General features: G+C 36.5%; 1 protein-coding gene across 2 annotated transcripts in view; it reads left to right on the top strand.

The window, feature by feature from the left end:
* Positions 1 to 20552, top strand: part of grm8b (glutamate receptor, metabotropic 8b) — a 168351-nt gene that overhangs the window by 18066 nt on the left and 129733 nt on the right. The window lies entirely within an intron of this gene.

The following is a 20552-nucleotide window of genomic DNA, read 5'->3' as shown; positions in this document are numbered from 1 at the left end:
ATGCATTACCCAGCAAATTTATATTAATTATTATTATTAAAACTATAATAAATATTGCATTTTGCATTTCTTTACATAACTTTTTGTTGCCCACTGGCCGACTGGAAATTAGTTAGGTTCTCAAATTGATCACTCTGCTCCTGGTTGGCACATCGCCTTTACAAAGGGAAGTTTGGTCTTGCCTCCTGTTTGGCACCTGGATACAGGAAATCCCTTGGCTTTTCCACACAGAAATTGATAACTAGCCTCTGGAGTGAGATCAAGCAACCATTTTTGATCTCCAGATAAGTTTTCCTGTTCCTGTTTGCCTAAAGATTATGAAGATTCTCAATTTTCCCTCAGGGTCTAAGCATCCAATACATGTAATGGCTTTAAATAATTGTTGTGTTGCTTAAATATGACCTAAAAAAAATCATAAGGCAGTTATTTGGGGTTTTATTTTAATTTGGACATAGGCCTTGAGTGAATGACTCATGATAGGGGTATCTAGTCAGTGGTGTTAAAGTCTTTACTTTGATTCCCCTGTGAGACCCATGAATTTTACATATTCTACAAATGTGTGAGACTGATTTTCTCCACATTTTATCCCAGAGCACAGATTTCCACATTGGTTTTAATAGGGATCTTAATTGTAAAGGAGGTCAGTATTGGCATCTTGTGGTTGAACAAAGAACTGTGAACCTTTGACCTTGTGCAACGCTGCAGCAACTCGCTGAAAATTGATTGAATAGCATGACTAGCCCTCTAAGACGGCTTAGTTATTGGCTGATCTCAGACTTGCTGAAAGTCACGCATTACCAATGCGTTGCTGATTGATCCTTCCATCTCTAGTTGTTAGCTTCTGATGTTAGACCAGAAACATGTTCTATGCATGTAGAGGAAAGTTATTTTTTTCTAAATGAGTGTGTACTGAGAAGGTCATTCATGATAGTTTAAAAATGATCAAATTATTGCAATTTGCCCCTCATTATAAATTATTAATAGTCTCTAATCAAAAGTAAGCAGCCGTTACACACATTTTTAAATGGAAGGTTAGTGGAAAATCTGCTCAGTGAGTCTGACCTTATGCAAATGTGTCCTTGAATTTTATATTTACAACAAGGCACTGAGTGCAAACTTGGAGCATAAAATGGCTGCTTTTCTCTAGATGTTCTATATATTTATGTTTATATTTGAATTGTTTATATAATAATAAACCATTTTGTAATTGTTTAAATCAAATTTAAGGAAAAACAGTTAAAGTATGAAAAGAAACTACAATGTTTATATAATTTGAGTAAAAGGAATATTTATTCAACAGTAGGATCTACTTCACTGCTATATAGTTTGCTTAATAAAACTTAACACAAAATTAACCACAGTCTGATGCCAAAATGTAAACAATCATTATTGTGTTTCAAAAAAATCTATACAGTATTGAAAAACATAATTTACAACAGATATAACATTTTGGCCTTTGCACTGCTTAACACCTGATGTAGAATATAACCCCTTCATATTATTTTTAGATTAAGGTTGTAATTCATCAGGATAAGATAAATTTTTTACAAATTTTTCATTCATTTTTGCACAGTATATTGTGGAATAGACAAGTTCGTCAGCATCTTTTTACTATTGTCACTAGATTGACCAGTTGTAAACAGCTTTAAACTTGCTTTACTGGTTAATAATGACCCATTTTCTCTTGTCAAGGAGATGCTTTGCTCATTTATGTGTGTTGGGAGCAGAAAACACAACATAATAGCATGTTCAACATAACTTTACTGTTGACAAAACCATTTAAAAACTACTCCTCTGTTTTGCATTGTGTGAACATTTAAAGATTCAAAATAACAGATTCTTTCATTTTAAGTTTAAAATGTTCCATCTCCTGTAAAGTTAAATCTAAATTGAGGTTTAAAATGTTTATATGCACACAAAGGCTAGATCGTATCTCATAATACTATATATTATATCTAAGCACTCAGTGGTGTTTATCTATTATGCATTAAGATTTTCAAAACAATGTAATTATATTATGATTGGTGGAAGTCGTACAGCAATACAGAGATATATTACTGGCTTCATGTAGTGAACTCTGGGTGAATCAATGTGTTGTTCTAATTTCCTAATTTAGGAGCTTTAGACCAATTAATCAAGTGTACCAAGCAGATTTCACTCTTTTGTGAAGGACCACACTCACAAGGATCAAGTAAACAGTGTAAAATAATGTCTAGCACTGGATGCCAGGACTTTACCACATAAAAAAGATGCTTGTTTGACTGAGAGTGGCAGCACTCACAAAGGTCACGTTATGCTGTTGAGTCACAGAGCCTTAAGCGTTTTCTTTCCTTTTTAGCACTTTTGAACAAAACACATCTAAGCTTCAGTGAAGAAGAACTAATGTGGGACAGATGCTGAAAAATGCTACGGCTGCCACGAGACAGACTTAAGACGTTTATTTCTGGATTCACAAGACGGTTGAAGTGATGACAAGTTCTGAAAGTGTTGCTTGCAAAGTGGTTTATTTAAGTGCTATAGAAAATGCATGGGTGTGGGAAATCGATCCACACATTTGCATTGTTGCGTTAGCAGAGCACTTTGTGACTTGGACTATAAGCTTAGACCTCACTAAACACAAATCCCAAAGTACATATTCTTTCAGTTGTACTGAGTACAACTGTCAGTAGGTGGGCCTAAAACTCACCATGGTCTGATAGTCACAGTCAGACACTATTTGCAGCACCTGCACTGAAGCATAAGAGCATCAGATGGCTTGGAAGGTTCTGGCAGGAGTCCAGCAATTACCACACCAGGGGGCTCTGTTACACTGGCAGTAGCTAAGGCCAAACCTAATGAGCCAGAGCCATAACAAACAGTATGCTTTTGCCCAAAGAGATCCAAACATACTCCAACTTCCCATCTGCGGCTCTGGTGACTATCTGAGAGGAAAAGAATTCTGCAAAATCTGGAAATAATCTCAGTGTATGAGAAGAACACTAATAAATTCGAATTTGCTGGTGGTTAGTTATGATTTAGCTCTCCCCAGCTCTACCCAGGTTACTCCCCAACTAGGTAGTACAATACCATGCACTACTTAATTGGGGGTGGGTGATTTGGCCCTAAAATAGAGATATTTCAGGATATTTTTGGGATAACGATGTTCTTTGTATTATGTTTTTTATTAATTTTAAGAATATTCTACTGCAACAAAATAAATGTTACATTTGAACAGTTTCAGAGTACACTTTGGTCTGTTTTGTAAATAACAGTAACAAAATCATTAATGCAACATAAAATGCAGTAATGTATCAAACAAATCTACCACAATACTAAAATGCTAAGCATTTGGTGCATGCAGATAAACTGCAAAAATACACAATTAAGAGCTATACAGTAAAAAGCAAACCAAGTACAAAATAGACTGCTTTCAACAGAACATACTGCTTAAATACTTGAAAATACTTCCAAACTCGGAGGGTAAAGAGTAGCACATGCTTCCTCTAAAACATACAAAGTGTCACCATGTCTTCATGAACCGCCCCAAACATAATGTCAGTGGACAGCTTAACACAATCATGGTGGAGAATGCTAGCAGACAATTTTGAGGGGCTGGGGCGGGGAGACATCCTATCATTCCAAAGGGTCTTTTAAGTGACAGTGTATGTGAGACTCTGTGACAAAAGTTCATGTATAAAAGGTGCCTGCGATCCATGAGGGACAGGTAGATGGGCTGGAAAAGTTTCCTGAAAAAAATAAGCTTTCCTCCCTTTGTTTTTCGTGGCTGTTCAAGCAGAAGTGACAAGAGGCTATTTTTTATAGTAGCCCAAAGGGAATGTTTCTACTATATATCCTACATTCAGAGCATTCCTGTTAGAGCTCTCTAAATCGTGGAGAGACTGTAAAATAACAGTACTTACAGTGGAAGTATTGCGTGATCTGGACATTATTAAATTAAATCATACACATATAATCACAATTAAATTCATTAATAACCAGTTTTAAATACAACTCATGCAATAGGCAGGAACATACAGTTTCTGAATTACTAATGTTATTGTGACAAATTAGTTTAGTACAACTGTATTACAAGCATGGCATTTCTTAATAAAAAAATATTTTTTTCATTACAATCATGTGAATTATAGAATTATCGGCAAGTGATATAAAGAACCGTGTTATGAAAGTATTGTCTTTTTTGTGTGAGGTAGGACACACTGGTGATTTATGAATAATGTAATTGACAGCTTCTACATTAAATGACTATACACTGAACACTGGTCAGCATGCTCATGGCAAGGCAATGTAAATTATTGGAGTTCAAGTGAGGCCTCTCATGATTATATTAATGACTTTTAATACAAAATGTGGACATGGCCTGACTTGATATTGCCAATTTTGTTTACTTAGCAAGAAGAGACCAGTAAATTAAAAAAGCTATTCTAATACATATAATATTTTTTATAAAGAATGTAATAGCATTATTATGCTATTATAATACCATAACATTGTATCAGTGGCATAAAATGTCTTAAAATTACAAGAATATGGTTTATTGTTTATTGTGGATATTGAACATCTTTAACTGATACACACTCAATGTGTGAGTGTGTGTGTGAGGTGGAGAGAAAGAGAGGGGGGCTCGCAGTGTGAATGTGTGTGTGTGTGTGTTCAGCATAGAGTGCTATTGTAAGTTCCAGCAAAAAAAACGACGACTGTGTTCCTTTATCCTGATTACTGCCATGACCGAGGTCGAGATGCTTAGGGGGGTAGTTTCCCCCGTAGCTCCATTGGCTCCATTTCCCCTCCACCTGCTCTGGGGTAAAACTCAAACTTTGGTTCTTTTCCAGCAGAAAGATGAGCAGAAACTGGGTTAAAGAGAAGTACTGGGCATTTATGGTTTGGTCGTGAAAATAAAAAGAGTGACCGTGCCAAAACACAAATGAACAAGAGAGAGAGAGAGAACTTAATGTTCTGCACCTTAATGCAGCACCTACATGACTACACACCCACACTACAATTCCCAGAATGCATATGTTTCTCAGCATTAATCCCTTACTTTCCCAACAAATGTAAACGTCTTTCTCATCCATCCTTTCAACGTGTTTAGCCGGACCCTACAATAGCTTGTTACTAAGGAAAATAACAAAAAAAATAACGCACAGTAACTTGGATAAGAAATTTTAATCTCATTACTGGATTGGAAATAGTAACGTGTTACATTACTCGTTACAAAAAAAAATGGTCAGATTACTAAGTAACTATGTGACATTACTGATTACCACCAACAATTACTGTAATAGCGATGGGTGACAGTTAGATTGTGACTGGCGGCATCTGGCTAGAATTGTCCGTACATACAGACAAAAGATTCTGACAGAAAGCACATTCACACTCTATGCAGGAGGCCCCACAGGTATATCCCACAGGTCAGTTTCCATAGAACATGGCAAAAGTAATTTGGTATGTCAGTGTATGCCATAAATGTGATTTGTAACATTGTATGGATGGATTAAATTTTCCATTCCTCTTAGGCAATTATCATGCTTTTTATGGCATGACATCACCATTAAAGGTATTAAAGGTCTCTGATGACTGGTCATTTGGTGACAGCCTATCCCTGAAGGCCTACACAACTCACTCACTTAGTGAATATGCTGATTAACTGTGGCATTTTTCATCTTGTCCCATTTCTCTGTCAATTCCGTTGTGCCCAGATATCAAGACTAACACTCATGCTTGCTGACAACTGAATGCCCTGTCAGAGTAGAGTTCAAACCAGGATGTCATTTAGGCTCTGCTTTGCGAGAATATCTGTGCATGTGCAAGTGTGTGTGTGTGTGTGTGTGTGTGTGTGTGTGAGAGAGAGAGAGAGAGAGAGAGAGAGAGCGAGAGATGTGGTGGCTGAGGTAGGGGGTTGTTTGACAGTGACTTTAAAAAAGCCCTTTGGTGATTTGATTGGGGCCAGATGTGGAATATGTTCATTTGACTGATATGATCCAGCAGAGAATATGGAGCAACATAGCCTGCAGATACAATTAAGTGACATCAGTGAGTTCTTTTATAGGGTGGCTTAATTGTGAAGTAGAATGTCCTCGTGCTGTGCTGCAGACATTTGCAAGCAGACTTCTATTTACACATAAAACCAGCAGCATTGTCTAGTGTTTAATCTTCTGTTTGAAAACCCTTTTCGCATTCTGCATCTCACCCTCATCACTTTTGCATTAACGTGTTCATTTATCACAGGAGAATAAGAGTGAGACTATGCTGTATTTTGTATGTATGCCGTATGAATGTCAGACTTATTGAATTGATTTGTTCGTTATAAGTAGAGCTTTTTTAAATTACTGCTCTTTTTCCTCTTTTATGTGTGCTAAGGAGCGTGAGATTGTGTGTTTTTTTTTTTTTTACTTTGCTTATTACAAACACACAAATGTGCAAGAGTGGTGGTAATTTGCAGGTTGGTGATGGATGGTACTGTCTCATGCCCTATGAGTCTTACATAACCCAGCCTGGATTTGAGGGAGGCAGTGGAGCTGAGGTTTCCCTTAATTGCTACGTCTTCCTTCATCCTTTCTTCCATTTTGCTCGCCCCCGATCTCGAAGCTACATTTGTAAATGCCAGCCAAATACCACAGGTATCCGTTTGGCTAAGCTTGAGGTGCACTGTGCAACTTTCTGAATTCATTTGTCAATAATGTACCCCAGCCATTGCCATTTTAGATTTGTATTGTAACACTTTATTAAAGTGGAATGTGCATTTGGCAAACAGTTAGATGTGCAAGTTGCTCAGCATTTATCATGGCAAAATGAGACATACAAGTTTAGGACTGACTAATCAGTGTTTTTAGGGCTGATGCCGATTGAGGACAGGATGCTGTGTTAAACTTTTCAGACGAGATAGCTGATGCATCATCCTGCAGGGCTTCTGTAATATTCTGTGTCATCTATCAAGATAAAATATACTTTGATTTTTAAAAACAATTACATATAGAATGCTGTCAAACTCTCTAGCTCTAAAACTTTCATCACTTTTTTCTAAACGTCATTCTTTCTTTAGCTTTCTGACTGTTGCTGATCTACTTTTGGTTGTGGTTAAATTGTTGGCATTGTTTACTGTTTTGTGTAGTTAGTGGTGTTGATTGACTCCATCATGGTCTGATATTTACTGTATATGTTGAGTGGTGTACTGTTGAGATTAGAATCTGGTTAGTGCTATTTTAAATATCTATTCTGCCTCCCCCACGAGACACCTTCGTTTTACACGTTTTACACATATATAAATTTTATTAAGATATGATAAAATATGGTGTAACCTTCGTTGTTCCATATAGTGACTGAAAAAGGAACTACAATGTCCTGACTGAGGAGCTTAACTTGAAAATATGATCTGATTGGCTCTCAAATAAATGTTTGAAAGCTGGTCGCATAGTTTAACTAAATACTAGCTGATTGTAATACATAGCTGATTGATTTTCCCATCTTTACTCCTAATGTATTTTACAGTGAACCAGGCTAATTCAGAATTAGGATATTTTAAATGAAATTTTCATAAAATGAATGAAGGTTACATCCTAGCCAAACTAGTACAGAACTAATAATGATACCAGTTGCATATTTCAACCAAAAATCAGCTGATACTGATGCATAGCTGATTGATTTTTCTCATAAGCTTATTTTTCCAGCTGTAAAAGGCATAAAAGACTTGTGTTTTTACCTGTCTGCTGTTATTAAGTATTTCTCAAAAATAATCTTGTGGGGCATACTGGGCAAGCATCTATAGTGAACTAATTTTTCTTGTGCTGTAAGCACTGTAAGGCAGTAGAGGTAGAATGCATTAGATCACACTGAGTGGACTACTGATGTGACAAAGTTACTCACTTTGGCCTCTGGAAGAATCCCTATTGAGCTGTTTCATTCAGTGGCTGCAGGGACAATGTAAGTGTAGTGCTTATGGTGAAACAGGCTAATGGTTAAAGCCAGAAAATGTCTTCACTAATAGTTGCAATTAACACCTGTGTGGTATAATGAGCCAGAATAGACTGCATACGGAGGATTTCACCTGATTAACGTTATAAAAGGACACAAAAAAAATCCCAAAAGGTTTGTAGGTTTGTCTGTGATGAGTCATTTATCTCTTGGGTTTATGTGCCTTACAGACATGGTAGCAGGATTGGAGGATTAAACAGCTCAGAGAGGGAAGAATCCTTCAGGTAACACACTACTCTTTTCTCAGCCATCAGCACTTTCTCGCCCTAATGAGATGGTCTGTCGCTCAGTTGTCTAGGGGCTTTGTACTCTAGCCTCACCAATTACACACATGCCCACATTGTTCTGTGTTGGGATTAAAACAACCTTGAGTAATTAGTGAATGTTTGGCTTTGTAAAAAAAATTGTCTAGGTCCTGAGTTTCATTGGAGACACTGTTATCAGAGACCAAAAAGTGGCACGAAGGCCAATCATTTCTTTCAAATATAAAAAAAATTAAAAATAAAATATTTGTAAAAGTTCACATTAAGATTCCACTAAAAATATATCTAGTCTTACTGTACTTCTTTTTTGGGATAGTTTGGAAACAGACAGAAATATCCTACAAGAAACATTGTGGGATCACATTAGAAAAAAATTAAGCCATTAGAAAAATACAGCAATTAAGCCAGATGTTTTAGTTAATGGAACGGATTACAAACACTTTGGCCATGTACCTATCTGTCACTCTACTACCGAATAAGTGATAATAATATAAGTCCAGTTTACTCTGGTGTTTATATGAAATTGCTTAAAACCATAACCATCAGATCTACTGTATACTGTGGAGTTCAGAATGGAAACAACTAAAACATTTTGTAACTCTTGTGAGGGGTATCTGGTTAGTGCTTTAAAAGTGATGTATTATTTTTACACATTCTTTAAATATCTGAGTTCAAAGATGCCACTTTTCATTTGCTTTAGTGCAAAACTAAAGAAGAAAAACAGTAGTTAGCCCAGTGACATTTGAGCCAAGATGAAAATGATATACTTAACATTTTTTTTACTAAAGTTTAGCGTAGCAGACATGCTTGTCAATGTGTTGCTTTGTATCATATCATGTGACCATTAGATTTAATACGCCATTTGTATTAGTGATATGAATGTTTTATAAATAGTAAAGAAAATAGAATCATCTTTTATAACAGTTGCTGTTTACATAATTCTCATTTAAATGTTACGGTAAAATTGATTATGCTATTCAAAGTATTGAAATTAGAGAAATGGACCTTTTGAAACTACTGCCTTTAGCTTATCCAGTCACACATCATCATGTCAACATCCTTGTATGGAAGTAAAACAGTGTCACCAGACTTTGAAATTTAAAAGCACTTGAATTTTTAGCACTGAATTATTTTACATTGAATTATTGCATGTGATTTTTTTGCCTCTGAATTAAACACTTAAATTTTTCAGTATATCATTTTCACTTATTTTATTTTAATGTAAAAAAATTCAAAAGCAAAAATTCAAGTTTTAAAAATTCAATTAAAATAAATTCAGGTTGCTCAAATTCGACCTGTCAAATTCGACTGCTAAAATACAACGCTCAAAATTCGCTGTAAACATCCGGGACTCACAGGATGAGCAATCGATTCAGTCTTCAATCGAGCCAACAACCAGCCAATCACATCACGCTCCGAAGATCACGTGACAGGTAGCGCCTCACGGCTCAGAGCCGCTCAACGCGAGTCACAGCCCCCTCCGCTGCTCCTCTCGAGAAGGTGAGTGTAAAACAGCTGAAAACAGGGCATTTACCTCACCCCTGTGGCCATGTAATATCACTTAAACGGTGTAGAAATCCTCACTTTAACCACGGTTTGCTCTGTGGTTTGTAAACATATTAAATTAAGATAGATATCCAGATATACCTTGTTAAACTAACTAACTAAATAAATAAAGCTCCTCTGTTCATTTCAGAAAGAGCTTCAAACACGAACACTAGATCAATTATTTATAAATACAGCCAGACTGTGTGGAAGATAATTACTACTGTAGAATCTGAGATAGTAACTTAGTTTGCTAAATTATAGCTACCTATCTTGCTAGTTAGCTGTGGGACTGTGTGATTATAGACAAGATACTACCTAGTTAGCGGTTTGTTTAGCAATACCTTATTGACACTTTGCTGCAAAGTATTTTGCTTAGTGTACTGGCCACTGTCTAAATAAATATATTGAGCTATATTACACTTACTGTACCCCTCTCAGTGTTCGTGTTTGAAGCTCTTTCTGAAATGAACAGAGGAGCTTTATTTATTTATTTAGTTTAACAAGGTATATCTGGATATCTATCTTAATGTAATATGTTTACAAACCACAGAGCAAACCGTGGTTAAAGTGAGGATTTCTACACCGTTTAAGTGATATTACATGGCCACAGTGGTGAGGTAAATGCCCTGTTTTCAGCTGTTTTACACTCACCTACTCGAGAGGAGCAGCGGAGGGGGCTGTGACTCGCGTTGAGCGGCTCTGAGCCGTGAGGCGCTACCTGTCACGTGATCTTCGGAGCGTGATGTGATTGGCTGGTTGTTGGCTCGATTGAAGACTGAATCGATTGCTCATCCTGTGAGTCCCGGATGTTGACAGCGAATTTTGAGCGTTGTATTTTAGCAGTCGAATTTGACAGGTCAAATTTGAGCAACCTGAATTTATTTCAATTGAATTTTTTAAACTTGAATTTTTACTTTTGAATTTTTTTTACATTAAAATAAAATGATATACTGAAAAATTAAAGTGTTTAATTCAGAGGCAAAAAAAATCACATGCAATAATTCAATGTAAAATAATTCAGTGCTAAAAATTCAAGTGCTTTTAAATTTCAAAGTCTGGTGACACTGTTTTACTTCCATATCCTTGTTGCTTTCCCCAACTAGGAAGCCTGAGGACTTACCATTTCGCTGCTCTTACACCACATTTAACCGCACACAGCCTTTTGCAGGCGACCCAAAAAAAGTTTGGCTTGGCAGATATCTTTCTGTGATGCCCGGGAGGGGGGACTTATGCTAATGCCATCTCTAAATCATCATCCTCGCCTTTGAGAGAGCAAATCCTGTTTGCTTCTTCATGCTGACAGAATCTCAGTGAAATGTTCTGATCCCCCAGGCCTTCGCCTCATTATCACCCCTTTAAATCGCATTCACTCATTTGGGTTATCATTATTACTATGTCTTCTGCCATCTCTGCTAATCAACCGATTGTACCCCAATTCTTTGATGAGATTATTTGCAGTAGTCTTGTTTGATGTTTAAATTAGGGAAATAATTATCCATCTCCTCAAGCTGTAATGCTTTGAAATTCACCTTGGCAGTGCACTGTAACAAGAAGCACGGAGGAGGGCAAAAACAGCTTACTGTAACTGGGTTATTTTTGTTTACGGTTTGAACTTCAAATATGAAAAAAAAGGCTAGTGATTCGGCCAGGGTGGACGACGGAGGCATGTAGGACAAGGGGTTTTGACATCAATAGCAGTGAAGGGTGAGTCGGATGACCGAGTTAGACTGGAAGAAACAGTACCTAAAGCTTTCTTTTCTCACTTTCCTGAATCCTAAGTGTGTCTCACTACGGCCTAACACTCAAAGGGCCTGTCCACTGAGAGATGAGGGAGCAAGAAAAATTGGTCCTCTGTGGAAATAGAGAAGCAGTAAGACGTTAGTTGGATCATAACAACCAAAATGCAGTGTCTACACTTCTGAAAACTTAACAGACGCTTTGTTCTTTATAAGTCTATGGGTGATAATTTTGAGATAAATGACAGGATTCTTCACTCTAAAATCCTATAAATATTGGACTAGGCATCATTTTTATGACTGCCTTATTTGTTTTCTCAGCTTGGGCCTTTTTTGGTCTGATTGTGTTTGTAAATGAGCTTTCTCAAACTTGAACAAATAAACAGCATTAATTACTTGTGGCACAAGCGCCTTGTTATCTCCTTGAGCAGAATGTTTGCAGTTATATTTGCTCCATGAAGAAATGCCACTTACATCAATGCTTGCGTCACGTTTTCTTTTTCCAGCACACTGGCAAATCATCCAGAATTATCCCAACACTTAACATGGCTCAGTTAGCACACGCCGAATGCAGGTGCAAAGTTTCCCCTCTGAACTGAAGGTGAGAGACATAGAGAGCAGCAAAAGCATGGTTCCACACTTCAACTCAGACAGCGGTCTCTGGAGAGCACGTGCTTTCAAACGGAGGTGTGAAGCTGATAATGGCACACAACGGCAGTTCACACATGCAATGTGTTTGTGTGGTGCAATACCAGGCTGAACGAGAATTACTTTCCAAACAGTACAGAGTCAAAGATAGCAGCTGTCTATAGAGTTAGGTATGTAAGTTCGTAAGTATTTTGACAGTAACACATTTTTCATTTTACTGCTGTAAAGCATCTCAGTAGATTTTAAATGAAGTGATCAATACTTGGTTGACATGTAGACTTTTAACTTTGTAAAAAAATTTTAAAAACAATAAATATAATGAAATATAATGTTTGGAGTTGCTGATCCACTGACAAGTAATATACAGAATATTAACTATATCGTTGCGGACTGTTCTGGGCTTATATGGCTGATACTGCACTATGCAACTGCATTCAAAATAGATCCATAACCGTGTCATATTTGTGGGAAATCTGGTAATATTAGGGTGGCTGCACACTAGAGGCTGACAGAGTGTCAGAAACATAATAAACCCAATGTATTTCAGTTAGGACACTCAACTAACTCAACTAATTGTCAAACTACAAACATGCCTGCAGCATTCAGATAAATAAGCGCTCTATTAAGTGCTTTGGTTGCATTCTAGATGCATCAGGAATTTTTGTTTCCTCACCAAGACTTTGCAGTATAGCTTGATGTTTTGTAATTAATTTGTTGATATCAGTTTTCTCAAACTAAATTTGAAGAAACAAAAGACAATAGTCAGCAACACCACTTAAGTTACCACTGTACTGTTGTGAGGTGTGCTGTTATAAACTGTGGAAACTGTGCTCCAGTTCAAATTTGATCTGCTATGGAGCGTGTATACTCTGTTCTTCTATGAACGATTTATAGGTTCGCGGGTGGTTTTATTTGAGTTCATTTTAAGAGATTAATTAAGCAACTGCCTAGAAATATTTAGAGGGGGGCTGAAATGGGAGCTAAGGTGAATTTCCCATTTAATATAGGGCTTTATTTCTGTACTTGATGTCTTTAATTGACTTGCTAAAAAAGGTTCTTTAATATATCAAAACCAGGTTCTAACTGCAGCACAGGAAAACATGTCAGAAGGGAAACATCATTACTGTGTATATTACTGTGCACTCTGTTCCCGGAAGCCATTTCTGCAGCTTTATGCTGTATAAAAATCCCCTTTCCAGAATTAACCGCTTCTGCATGCTTTTTCCATAACAAGCACAGGCTTTTTTTCTACGCATTACATGCACAGTATGGCATTAACAGTTGATTACGACATGAGAGTATTTGATATTAAAATGAAAAATTATACTAATTGCTTATTATCCCTTGTTTCCTGACTTTATTAGTCCTTCCTTGGTTTAACAAGTGAATTCACTGCTTTTTCTAAGATGTTAAAGAGGTTAAAGGACAAAGGTCAGTATCCTAAGTTAAGTAAATATGTTTATATGAATTGACAAACTATAAATATAATATTTATATTTGTTGTGTACTTCTAATATTTGTTACAATATAAAAACATCTACCCTATCAAAACAGTGACAGTAAAAAATTGCCTGCATTAATTTTAGTACTTTAATTTATTGCATTATTTTAACACTGTCATGTGAATCTGTGATCAGTGAAGATGTTTGTTTGCATATTGCAGCCTTTTGCTGTATTACAAAGCCAATTTTAATAAAAAAGAAATATGTCTCAACACAACATCAAAATGCAACTGATACAACTGTCTGTAGAAATGACTCTTCAGTCTTCTTTAAAGACAGTGAGTAATTGTTTAGACATATGGGAGTAAAAGTTCCTTTTACTAGTTTGACACAAGGACACAGAAAAATCTAAGTGCTTGTCTTCCATACTTCTGCTAAGCCACATCTGTAGTATGATGACTCAAATTAGAGCCATACTTACAGAGTTTGACCACTGCTGTCAGGTAACACAGAAAATGTGCTTGTAAGGAAATATTGATATTGTATCGTATTGTATTGAAGTATTTTGTTTTGGAATACTGCATCGGGTTTCTAAAACAACTTTCATTTTTTTATTATCTGTAACCATGTTAAGCAGTGCTGTACTTTGTCTTTAGATCTCACTGTTCTGATTGCAGAAGGAACCTGACTGAGCTTTGTAAAAATCAAGGCAAACGGAGATCATGTATAGTGTGAAAACAGAAACGGACCAATCACAGGACTTTATTGGACTTTGGTAGAATGTCTCCATGGTGTAGATGAGGACCCCTTGCTTACCATGCTGCCTGGTAAGAATGCGACTTCAGGTAGGGCTCAAACTACTGATATGCAGAGCTGGTGATTCCAAGACAGCAGAGGATGTACATGAGGAACTTATGGTCATCTGTATCAAAGGCTGCAGAGAGATCAAGAAGGTTCAGCACGGCTGACAGTTTGGCAGCTCTTGCAGTGTGGAGCGTATCTGAAACTGCTATAAGGACACTTTAGAGTGACGTAGAATGCACCAGTTTGAAGTCAGACTGGTTGGGGGTGCTGGAGATGTTTCTAAATAAGAAAGGGAGACAGTTGGATGGTCTTTCAACAAAGTTTGAGTGAAAAGAAAGGGGAGATACTGGCCTGTCTGAGTCGTCTAGTGTTGGCTTCTTTAAGATGGAGACCATTCTAGTCTGCCTGAAGGCAGATGGTACATGACCTGATTACAAGGAGCTGTTAAGGATCAGAGTGATGAAAGGAAGAAAGTCTTGAGCCGTCGTATTGATAGAATGAGGTCTGGTGGACAGGTGGTTGGATTATTAGTGTGAGAAGCTATAGGACAGCATCTGTGGAAAAAAGAGAGAAGCAAAAGACAAATATATAAAAATAGTTAATGTAAACGTAGAATGTGCTAAATTGAACACAAAATGGGAACAAGAACAAATATTACAATACAAACGATTAACAAGGTCTATAATAAAAACGGTAGACTATAAAAACATATATATAAAAAATATATATTATGTATATTATGCTATTTATCAGGCATTAGATGTTTACATATGAAAACAAAAATATATTAGTACCCACACAAAGCAAAGACTAACAAACCTCATAAATTACCACTAAACAAACTGCAATAAAACATGGTTAAATAGGTTTATTTTCTGGTTCTTTGCTGTTAAAACATTACCTGCCATTCTGAGGTACTGGAGAAAGGGACCCCAGAATAGATATGTCATCTGTAATTAGGAGCAACCTCTCAGTATTTCTTCCTGAAAAGACAACCGTCCCAGAACCTGTCTACCCCCCTCCGCCCACCATACTCTCAGCTATCATCATCAATCAGCAATGGCAACCAGATCAACCTGATCATATAATTTTATATTGCACACAAGATTACAATGCAAACAGTTTGAAATTGAGTTACGAAATGCCGAATGTTGTAAGTAGGATCATAACATCTAATGTCCTATACATTTTTCTCAGTTATATTTTAAACCTACTGTGAGGGCATTTAACATTTCTCGATCCACCCTTTCCCCTGTGTACCAGAAACATGGTACAAAAGGCCAATTCTAGCCAGACATTACCAGTCTCAATCATTACCACTAACAGTAGTTACTGGTTGATATGATTGTGACCTTTAATGTCTGGCAAAAAATTTGTCTCTCTTTTTTCTGGTACTGTATTTTGGCAGTGTGGACTGACCTTGCAGACGTGTTTAGGGAACCTGATGAGTATATACATGAATGAACAAGAAAGTCTATACATTAAGGTTTGTGTGTGACAGTAAAAATCTATTGGAACATGGTAAAATATGGATGTTATGAGAACAGATACTTCAGACCCAGTTGACATTAAAATGCTAAAAATGTGACTACAAAAAAGTACTAAATTCCTATTGTACAGTAAGGAACCTGACATTCCTCAGCCATATATATATATCCGCTGTCCGTCATATAAGAGTCCTGTAGCAACTGAAAAACACAGACTAATGCTTTGAATTAGTTGCTGTTTTTTAGTTTAGTTCATTTATAAAATTAATCCATAAACTTACAATAACTATAATATATATTTCCTGATTAAAAATTATGTAATTATTTACATGCACTTATTGTCACCCCTTCTCTGAAGGGTTAGAAGGGCCTCACTGCACACCACTGATATATATATATATATATATGGGTGGATAAGATGGAAGGTGACCATAACAACGTGGAATTTTGCAGTATGCAGTATGTCAATTGTGTAATAAAACATTCAGAACAAAAGTAAAAGGCCTCTCAAACTTATTATCCAGATTTGTACACAAAATTCAAGATTCAAAGCTAGTTTTAGATAAAAATGTGTAACTTTGTGATGAAATGTTTGTGAATTGCATTCAGAAAGGCAAACATTAGCTAGCTAACTTGTTGAGGCTAAATCTGTGATTGCTTGTAACCAGTGATATTAGCAAGTTATGTGTTTTTTTTTGTACACAAGAGCCAGGCTCTGATTTACGGATTATCTGCCTCTCTGACTAGCTACCAAAGCACTGTTTTTGCATTCTTTGAGCACAATTTGGTCTTTATACAAGGCTGTTACTGCCAGAGCTGTTAATGACATATAATGATTGCTAAATCACACTTCATGATTTCATGCCAGTGCTGGACTTGATATAGGTCAAGTATGAATAAGGTCAGTGGTCTTTTTGTTCTAAATAACAAGTGTATCTGATTGTTTTCATTGTCCTGGCTGGGTACCTGTGTGGACATGCTGTGCCATAACAATACATTCGATAGCATCATTGTTTGAAATACTTCATGTGTTTTTAAAAATTATATTTTGTGAAGTAGAAATTCTGTTAAACTATGAAGATAATTTGTTTTGGATATTTTGATATACTATTGCTTTGTGTTAAAAAAGTTACATCTGTTTTCATTACCTAAAAAAAGGGATAACACATCAAAGACATTTATTTATTATTGTTTGTTGTATTGTATTGTAACTGTATAAAGAGAACGATAAAAGTGAAAAGTCAAGATTTTCCTGGTGTCTACATGAGGACAACTCAGTATCATAATCTCATTTGGTGCTGTGGTTGATGCGGATACGCAAGTAGCGAAGGAGACGTGTGTGTGTGTGTGTGTGTGTGTGTTTGTGAGACGCATTTGTCAGATAAAGAGGAAAAAAGGAACAAAAATAATGAAAGACTGAAAGATTGAGTACAAATATCTATCTGTGCACAGCAATTTGTGTCCACCCCTCTTGGAGGTAGTGTTTTAAATAAAGGTCGCCTTGGAGGTTAATTAGCTCCGTCTTAATGTAATCTATCAGTAGCGAGTTGCTTTTCTTTATCTGACAGCTCCATTATGGAGCAACACACAGACGACTCAGTGCATTCTCAGCTCAGACAAAAAGAGATAATCGTCAAAAAAAAATGGATTTTGAACATTATTCAAGTTAAAGGAGCTTAAATCTTCAATACGCATGTTGTGAAGATATCTAGGATCAATGGTCTAGATTCACTGCTTGACTTCAACCTTGTGTTGTAAGCTGTGAAAAGGTGAAAGCCATCTGCTGCATCCAGAGGCATCCTTTAACACCCCAGTCCTGATATCCCCACTCATTGTCTACCACCCAGAGTGAAGACATCTGGATGACCACAGTAGCAGTGCAGTGCAGAATTAGTTCATGATTTATCGCTCATGCTGTCTGCAGTCCTGGAGAAGCCAAACCGCAGACAGTCAAATGGTTCTCCCCTGCTAACAGTCAGCTTATTTTTCAGATTGTGTGTCGTACTGCTGTAATTGGCTCTGCGTTGCATATTGCAATTAGTCTGCCATTTACTTTAAGCGTGGAACTGTTGACAAATGAGGGGGCTTATTTTGCTTGTGGTTAAGGGTTTTAGGGTTACCACAGATAGGGCTGGACAACTAATTAAAATTTGATCTGAAGTGACATTCAGAACTATTAATCAGTGTGATCTCGCTCATGGTGGCGGCTTCTATTTGTATAATACTGTTTATTAACAAGTAATTCAAGCTGCTTTTAATATCGTTCATTATTTGAAATAGAGGTAAACCTTAGGTCTGTTGATTGCGAAAAAATATATATATATATTTGCTGTGATTATATAAATATTATCACATGGGTCTTTTATTTATATCATCAAATATGTTTCTTTAATTGTATCTAAATGTGTCTTTTTAATTTTGAGCACAGATTGTGCTTTGCATATATTTCTGTGTGTTTCTGTGTGTGTGAGAGTGTGTGTATGTATAAGAGAGAGAGAGAGAAAGAGAGAGAAACAGTGAGGAGTAAGAGAGTGAGAGTTTCTTATGAGGTTTTTATTCATATTTTAAAATACATAAAAAGTACTTACCTTTTTAACCCAGCTGAGGCGACACTTTGATTAAATCTCTAAAAATGAACATGCTAAAAAAATCTCAAATGTTATCAGGCTTTAAAAAAGAGTGAAATATGGAAGGACATTGGGGCCAAAACTCTGAGTTTTAAAAGTTTAACATTTAAAATGTTTAAAAAAGTTTCTAGATTAATTGTATGCATTCATGTATTGTAACATTGACAGCAAGAGTAAAATTATAAATTACATTTGATATAAATTTGAGATCATATTATCCTGCACTAAACTAAAAACATCCTTCAGATGTTGTAGCCAAATAATTCTGATTGAGATTTCAGTGATCACTCACTCACACTTGATCAAATCATTCATCCCTCATGACAGCCTTCTTGATGGGAACTGCCAGTAAGAACTGAATTATTTCTCCCCATTTAAATTGCTTTCTTTTGATGGAAAGAAGCAACTAATTTCCCTTGGACCAAACATTTCAAAGCCAGCATGTATTAAATATTCACAGTCCTCCAACCTGTCAAATTTTCCCCCTCATGACTCTAAATTGAGTGAAAGGTCTGCTATGGGAAGGGTTGTGTTAACGCATTTAATTTGCAGCAGCGTCAGCAGAATTCAGCCTTCTGCTCGCGTGTTCCAGCTCCCGTCATTCTGTGCTTATCGTCACACACATGTATGTGCAGATTGCACACATGCTTGACAGTTCACCGGGTGCATCACTCATCTGTGCTATTTGTGTTTAAAAGCATGCAGTTTTATGGCGGAGGGTGAGAGGGCGGTGGTGCACCTGAGTGGCCGGGTGGTGAGTGGCATTTGTATTGCCGGTGGGTTCTCAGTCTGTCTCTTGCACCGAATGCCGATGAGCTCAGCCTCTGGGGCTCCGGCCGACAGCCTGGCCTTTTGGCTGAGGAGAAATCAATCAGACCGTCAATTGCCTCCAAAGAGCCATTATCCAGCTTGCCTCTCTGCCGGTCAGAACCCCCACACCCCATGTTTCTCTCTGCCTTTACCTGCTGCTGCTATTCCATACGTATGTAATGGAAGCATGTTCCAAAATATATGTAAACTGGAGCCAGGAATTCAGATTAGGTTCCTTAAAGGTTAAGTTCAATTAGGTTATTCAATTAGGTAATTTAGTTATTAACATAAACTCGACATTCTGCTGAATTTTATCTTATTTTATCTCGCATATTTATACTACACTAATGCTGTAAAATTAGTAGTGATTTTAGTATTCAAACTCTGACGCATGGGACAAGTAGGTTTTTGACCCATGCAAATCCCCAACGTCAACATTTACCCGAAGACTCGTTTATACATTAAATATAGATATGGAATTAGACAAAGCCTTGTGTCCATAATCTGCGCTCATTTCGTCTGTATTTGTTCTCTGAAATCTTATGAATGCAAATGAAACCAAGCAGTAGCGCTTGAAATCGTAGGGGCAGTGATCTGTCCTCTAGTGTCTGTATTACACAGCTTCCATGCCAGCTTATAGTTCACAAAGAAGTATGTGGGCAGCAATTGATACAGTGTTTGAAATGGGCATATTCATTTTTGTATTTAAGGGAGTATGAATAAGCTTTTACATAGCATTTTTATTAATATAATTTTTATATGCTGCAACGTTAAGAAAATTCATTTTTATAATCAAATACTGTTTAATTGCGATTTTTTGTACAGCGTTACGTATGCTAGTGGGTGTCTCTCAAGCCTTAAACAGTGGATAGACTTGTGTTTTTGTAAAGAAACATGTAAAGAGCGCTTTTATGTTTCCAACATAATATTTATATTTTGCCCTTTTCCCTAACAGGAATATAAGGAGGTTATTTTTTGCATATTGTTCAATATAAAAGCTGCTTATAACATTGATCATTGTTATCATTGTAATATATCATTGGGAGCTGTTTTTACAAAATAGATACATTTAACAAATTAATTTAAATAGCTATCTTTATATTGGAATCGTTGTATAACTCCCTTAAAAATAAATGTAAAAAGGTTTATATACTTGATAGCGCTAGGTGATTGTATTTGTTACCATTTTGGCATATCTACAGTACCAAAAAATAAAACT

This window comes from Astyanax mexicanus, chromosome 2 (assembly GCF_023375975.1).
Source record: "Astyanax mexicanus isolate ESR-SI-001 chromosome 2, AstMex3_surface, whole genome shotgun sequence".
NCBI lineage: Eukaryota > Metazoa > Chordata > Actinopteri > Characiformes > Acestrorhamphidae > Astyanax > Astyanax mexicanus.
Note: the sequence above shows the minus strand (reverse complement) of the source record. Positions and strands in the feature narration are given on the sequence as shown.